Source organism: Corvus cornix, chromosome 2 (genome assembly GCF_000738735.6).
Source record: "Corvus cornix cornix isolate S_Up_H32 chromosome 2, ASM73873v5, whole genome shotgun sequence".
Taxonomy (NCBI): domain Eukaryota; kingdom Metazoa; phylum Chordata; class Aves; order Passeriformes; family Corvidae; genus Corvus; species Corvus cornix.
In genome coordinates, this window is record NC_046333.1 from 121282972 (window position 1) to 121288971 (window position 6000).

Genomic DNA, 6000 nt, shown 5'->3' on the forward strand with positions numbered 1-6000 from the left:
GCATGTGTCTGCTAGTCAGGAAGAAAGGGTGACTGCTGCTGCTCAGAACAGCTCCCTGTGCTTTGGAAGCAAACTCTGGCAGATCAAAAATTTACAGTCTTCTATTTTGGTGACAACACTAGTTTGGAAAAGCAAGGCAGCAACTTGCCTTGAAGAAGCGTGGCTTCTGAAGAACTTACACATTGTGGTGGTCCCTTTAAAACAAACAAGCAGAATCTTCCAAAAATCAATTTCTCCTTATAAATTGTTTCTGCTGTAGTTTGGAGGTTGGGGGTAGGGAGTAAGCAGTCTTTGATCAGGATTTCCCTTGAACCTATAAAATGAATAGACAAAACTTGATGGTCTGTGTGGATAATTTGCTCCCCGAACATCCTCTCCCAATGGTTCTCTTCTGGTACTTTGCTCCCTGGAACTTTGGTTTCTTTCAAAGTAGAATATGAAAGTGATAGATGAGTACTTGAGGAAGAGATCACTTGATGGGAGGATACGGCCTGATTTTAGCAGCAGAGGCAATGTCAAGAGCTCCTTCTACAATGCAGTTGTATGTAGAACAGCAGGAAATGAGGAATCTGCTCCCTGTCAGCAGGTACTCTACAGACCCAAAGTGAAAACTCAGATGAAATCATTTGGACAGATACTCTAGTCCTCAAACACTGGCTTTGCTTTTGACATGGTGTATCAGGTTCTTCAAGGGGGTGGAAGGGAGAGGATGAATCTGGGAGGGCTTCAAGAGCAGACCACAAATACAATGCTCATGTAAAAAAAAAAAACAAAAACAAAATAATAGGCATATTTTTACTTCATATTTTTTGTTTTGTTTGATTCTTTTTTCAAAAATATCTGTTGAGTTTTTAAAACACTGAATTGCAGAAGACCACCATACTGAATTAAATACCCTGAATTAAATAGAGTTCCGAGAGTGAACAGGAAAAAAATATACAGATTATGGGCTTTTGGATTGGAAAGCAGCCAACATTGTTCCTGGGATTTAGGAGATCTTGGATATAAGAGCATTTAATATTTGACTTGTGAATAGTCTCCAGTTAATTCACTGTAGGATTAAAAAAAAAAAAAAAAGAAAGAAAGAAAGAAAAAAGGAAAAGAAAACAAAAGAAGTCCAGATTACAAAGTTCAAGGATTTTAAAAGTAAGTAGAGGAAGGAGAAGGTTATACTACACTTAATCCTACAATTTCCTTACTGCTAATGAGTTATAGGAGGATATGCAGTTGTTCTAGCTTCTGAACTGTGGAAGGCAAATAGGAATACAGGTACTGTTGCACTGAAGCAAAATCTGGTAATTCTACCCTCAGAATGCTCGTTGTGAAGCACGTTCTGACTAGGAGTTCGATAAACTCCTCCTTTCCAGAAGGTGTGAGGGTCTTGAAATTACTCAATATGTAAAGAGTCGCAAAATTTTCTGCTGAATCTGCAGTCACTTCAGCTTTGGACGTTTTGCATCATTATTTATAGATAATATGTCCATTGGTATTACAGCATTAGGCAGCACAAACAGGAATTTCTGGAGCTGGTCAGGGCTCTGGCACTAGTGAGAAGACACATGCTTAAGTTTTGCAACCCTTTCTGGTAGGCTGAAAGGGACTGTTTGGAGGCAGAGGTTGGTGGTGATGTAGAAGAGGATTAGGGAGACAAGTTGGGAACACAATGGCCAGCAGCAGCAGCAAGGACAGCTGGGGCTGTGCAGCTGCATAGGCAGATGGATTATTGGACACAGAGGACGAGATTGCTTTGGTAGACCACTGCAAAAGAGTCAGTGTTGCTCTTCAGTATCTGAAGTCTGAGACAACATGAAGAAATGGATTACGACCAAAGGAGTTAAGCAGATCATTATAATGAAGAAAATTACTATCTTGCTGTTCCCTTGCTGTAGGGGAGGAGAAAATTCCTCTCAGTCCTTTGGTGAAAAAGAGACAGACGAGACAGAAGGTGGAAGGTGTTACCTCTTTGACCCTGAATGTGATGCTCATGACAGAAGATGAATAAACTTCTTGTTACTTTTGTGCTTTCTGCCTGTATTCAGCTTTCCTTGAGTGCCAGGCTTGGCTTCCCTGTCAGTTCCCATGGCACTGGTACTTGTGGGTCACGCTCTTGTGTCTCATGAAGAAGTTGCAGCCATGCTGTTGTGCAGTCATTTAGACAAGGATGGATCCTATCTCTTGAAACTCTATATCACCAATTTTTTTTTTTTAGATAAGCAATCAATTACAATAATTCATTCAATGCAGCTTTTTTTTTTTTTAATCAGCTGCTTGCAACATGCCCCTTCTGCTTCACATCTGTTTCAAGACATGCAGTTAGCTTCTGTTTCCTTGTTATTCCATCTGCAGTTTCACAGCTGCATGTGTCCTACACACTGCTGTTTTGTTCAGTGACAGAATTTAGATTAAGTCTTTATTTCTTTCTATAGTCACCCTTCTGATACATGTATGTGTCTCTTCAAGCCCACCTAGGGATCAGGATTGAAATTGTATCTACCTCGGTATAATTTGCTAACATAAAGGACAGGCAAACCATATTTTTCATTTGATTTTGTTAGTAATTGAAAACAAAGTTTTATGTATTTTTTATTTTTAAGTTAATTCTCATCCCTGGGAGGTGATGGTGATATTCAGCTTTTGTATATCAGTGTCCTGAGCACCACTAAAAAAGGTTTTAGTCTTTCAATATGCAGCATTGTTTTCGGGGACTGTGTGGCTGAAGGAATGGAGTGCCGAGGTTTTTCTCCACATACAGATGTTTTGACTATTTGAACAGACACAGAAATACCTCAGCACTGTTGTTATGTCATATCACAGCACATGCCCAAAATATTCAGTAGGCTCCTGGAACTTATAAGAAACAACACCAGCTATCAGATTCTGTCTGTGAGATACATTCCCTCCCTTAAATAAAATCAAGGAAAATGAAGATATTTTATTATTATCAAACCTCAGGATGCTGTTACCAATTGAAATGCCAGTTTAACTTTAAGCCCCTCTTTGATATTTGTACTTGATGAGAGTACATGACGGCCATAAATCCAACTTGGCAATGATTCTGAAAGGTCACCTGTGGATATTGTTTTTCATGGTGTTAAATAGACTGTAATGGTCTCATTATTTCTCCAGAAGGACAAGTGGAAGTCCCATTGGTCTTCTTGCTGTCTCATAAATAATTAACAGGCTGTTTTAACTGGGTCTAACCTTTGTACAGAGTGGCTGAACTTCACCACGTAGCAGCGGCAGAAGAGATTCAGAAAATATCATTCATCTTTGACGGTACTAAAACTTTCAGGTGATCTAGGAATAAAAATAAAAGACTAATAATCGAGTGGTAATCAAGCATTTTACAGGCAACAAGAAAAATTGTCTTTCTGTACAGGCATGAATAGTTTTAGCATCCTCCATCATCCAGGTTATTCTTATTTTTTTTTCACATCTTCCCACATGACCTGCCAGCCAACTTTTCAACCTGAGAAATTTAACTGTGGTATGAGAAGAAGTTAAAAATGTTTATTTTTCCCTACTGCCATAGGTAAAATACAAAAGAAGAAGGATTAAAGAAGGACCAGATTCTTCCTACTACCAGCTCAAAACTTTCAAGTGGGGACAACTGAAATCCTGCATTTGAATATTGTAATTATTTCTTGTTTAGATAAATAGTCCTCTCCAACTTTCCATTTTGAGCATCAGCAGGGTCTAAACTTGTGCTGGATTCAGTATCTAAAGTACAATGCAGATATCTGCCACATCTCACCTGGAAAGCCCCCAGGTTTCTTGGTAGCAACAGCTGGTGTTAGCAATAAGGAGCCAGGTCTGATCTCACAGATGTTTCATCATGACAAAGGGGGGGGGAGTGCAGAAAGTGTTCTTGCTATTGGATACAGGAAAGATTGTCCGGAAAAGAAATGCTAAATTCCAGCAATGAAAATGCAAAAAAAAAAAAAAAATTTAAAAAAAAAAAAAAATAGAGGGGCTTAGAAAAGGAGAATCAAAAAGAGAGAGAGAAAAAGAGAGAAAGAAAACACAAGCCTCTCAAATGTTTCAATTTTACGGAAAAGCAGACACAGGTTGTTTGTAAGAAAATGATCTGTATGTTTCCACTGCAACTGTTCCTCTTGTCTCCTTTGTTCTTCATTTTGGGAAATGAAATTATCTTCCAAACAAATCAGGGCAAGTTCATGCAGAAAAAACCCCATAGTTTAACAATTCTGCTTTTGGAGTTCACTTCTTTGTAATTGTATTCTCTTCTTGACCCTTACATTCATGGACTGATGAATGAAGGACAGTTGGAGGAAAAGGAAAGCTCTGAACACCCATCACAGGAGGAATGTGAGAGGGATTGCTCTTGAACATGCGTCCTCTTCCAAGATGCTTGGTAGCAACCCCACAAAGCAAAGAACCTGACACAGGGAGAAGAAGGAATATTTTAGAGCAGGAGTAGCAGGAGGCTCCAATGGCATATTTCAGACAATTAACAGGAACACCAGTTCCTATTCCAAGCTGGTGGCAACATGTCTCTGGAGAGCACCTTGATACTGACAGTCAGGGGAGTCTGAAGTCAAGCAGCTTTTCATGTGGAGGCCAGGGGAGGTTTTGAGCTGCTTTGCCCTACTGATCCCTGAACGTCATGGGTGTTAGAGGACTTGCTGTCCTGCCCTTCTTGCCAAGAAAACAAAATTTTCTCTTTTAAGAAGACACTCATCTTAAAGTCTCCAGCTTAAAGACATTTAAAAAAAAATCCCAAGAGAGGGTACTTCCTATGTATTTTTCTGGAAACTCTTTCCAGTACCTTGGGAGCTCCTTACAATTTAATAGTCCACATTTTTACCACACTTTCTATTTTGAGCTATTTTTCACATTTTTCAAGCAATTTAAGGGAAAAACAGTAAAAGCAGAACAACAGCATGCAGGTAATTTTAAGAAGTAGCTGTAATGGGTGGTACTTTCTAGTTGCATGCCACAGAAACTCAGTGGTACTGCTGAAGATGTCTGTGGGGTGAAGGGGCACTACTTGGAGAGATTTATTAGGTTCTTAACCTCAAGTTAAAAAGGGAAGATAAATAGAGGAAAGTCTCCTCCCAATAGACCTCAATTACTTACAAATAATCAGAAGATGCATTGAAAAGCTAACATTTTTTATCACAACCTTCATTATTCTTTACGTAACTTTTTTCTAAAAGCTGAACTGAGGAATTACATTCGGGCAGTTCCTCTTCCTTGAAGAAAAAAAAAAGAAAAGAAAACAAGAACCAAGAGCATTTCTGCTTTCTCCCTCTGAGCCCCCTGCATGTACACACAGACTGCTGTAGAGATGTCCACAAGCGTGGACCTTTGTGTTTTGCCCTCCTGTTCAAAAGCTCTTGTACACTTAACGATCAGATCCAAAGCTTCATAAAAACAAAGTCCTTCTACTGACTTCAGGAGGTCAAGACTCATATATAAGCAATTTGAGGAAAGAGAAACAAAAACCTATTAGTCCTTGCTGACATTTTTGTGCCCTGAAAAAAAAATTAGAATTTTCCATTAATTCCATGTTGAAGTAGGAATACACAAACTCCTAAAGGTGACAACTTGACTTGTAGCAGCAGCCCAATGGCAAACATCAGCACTTACTGATCATGCCTCGGTGTTAACTAATGTGGTTTCTGTGTAACCTGAGGGCACCGCTATGGGCTGTTTGCAATATCCCAAATTGCCCCCATTGTCTCTGATGTTTACTTAAACTCTAGAAACTCAGATGTGGATTTTCATTCATTTTAGCCTAGAAAAACTTGTGCTTTTACTGTCTGTTACTACTGTCTACTGAATGCAGTTATGGTATAGAAAGCAAACAAACCCTGAAGATGCAGGTGTGTGATGTGTTGAAATCTGATACTGCTTGCTGCCTGTAAGTAAAATAAACAGAATTGATTTATATTAACTTAAGTGTTGATTGTAACCTCAAAGTAATTTTTTCCTTTTATCTCTTAAATATATATATATTGGTGACATTTAAAAACC